Source organism: Hypanus sabinus, unplaced genomic scaffold, assembly GCF_030144855.1.
Source record: "Hypanus sabinus isolate sHypSab1 unplaced genomic scaffold, sHypSab1.hap1 scaffold_684, whole genome shotgun sequence".
In the NCBI taxonomy this organism is placed as follows: Eukaryota; Metazoa; Chordata; class Chondrichthyes; order Myliobatiformes; family Dasyatidae; genus Hypanus; species Hypanus sabinus.
In genome coordinates, this window is record NW_026781537.1 from 259,875 (window position 1) to 261,168 (window position 1,294).

The window sequence follows — 1,294 nt, forward strand, 5'->3', positions numbered from 1 at the left end:
GACAAGCACATTGTGTCACCTTTGACCCTACTCAGGGAGCAATGGTCAGATCAGAATGCAAGTATGAGCGTGCGTAGGTATGTTTTGGAATTTAAAGACAAACTTAACAAGATGCGACCTTGCGAAGCAGGATTTATAACACTCTCAGATGAACATGATACACGGGGATAATAGAAGAATGAGGGAGCCGAGATATCATGTTGGGGAAAGAGTTTTGAAGCTGTTCCCACTCCTTAACAAACCCCTTAAAGCGAGATTAAGTGGATCATAGTAAACAATTAAGAACATTGATTATTTAAACTATGTTATTAGAACTCCTGATCAATGGAGAAACGCTGCCCCGCTCGTCCACGTAGAGATGATCAAGGGTTATCACGACCCCGACCCTGCACCTGTGTGTTCTGTTATGACAACGGCGGAGATTGTGATGTCTGGTACTGACATAGCAGAACTCCCTGTAGTCACCACAAAACTCAAAATCTCTGATGTTTTGGAAAATCTTTGTGGGAAGATTCAACATTTGCAGTCAAAGCAATAAAAACAACTGAAGAGCTTACTTAACAAGTATAAAGATTTATTCCCTGACATTCGAAGGTCATGTATGGCGGCGGTGCATGACCTAATTGTAGATAAAGCTGATCCCATTAAGCAGCACCCTTACAGAATGACCCAAGAAAAGAACAAGAAATTGAATACATGCTATCAGCCGGCATAATTAGGCCAAACACCTCAGACTGGGCGTCACCAAGCGTGATTGTCCCTACGGCTGATGGGGATATGAGATTCTGTACTGATTAGAGAAAAGTTAATGCAGTAACTAATACAGATGCTATCCCATCCCAAGAATGAATGGCTGTATTGACAGAGTGGGGAAGGTTAAATACCTTACAAAGATTGACCTGTTGAAAGGTTACTGGCGTGTACCTTTAACAGAAAGGGCTAGAGAAATCTCAGCGTTTGTCGCACCTCCTGAGCTGTATGAGTAAAATGTTTTACCCTTTGGGATAAAGAATGCTTCAGTGAAATTTCAAAGAATGATCAATTCTGTGATTAGAGGTTTAGATAACACAGGGGCCTGTATCGATGATTTAGAGGTCTGTGACGACTCATGGGGAGAGCATATTGCAGCGGTAGAAAAACTGTTTGAACAGCTGTCCATGGCAAATCTCACTGTAAATCTCGATAAAAGCGAATTTGGCCACGCCACTGTCACGTATCTTCGCTATTGGCGTAGGCCCGGGCCAACTGGCACCTGTACAGGCCAAGGTTCCCGTTCCGACTGGCAAGAAAGATT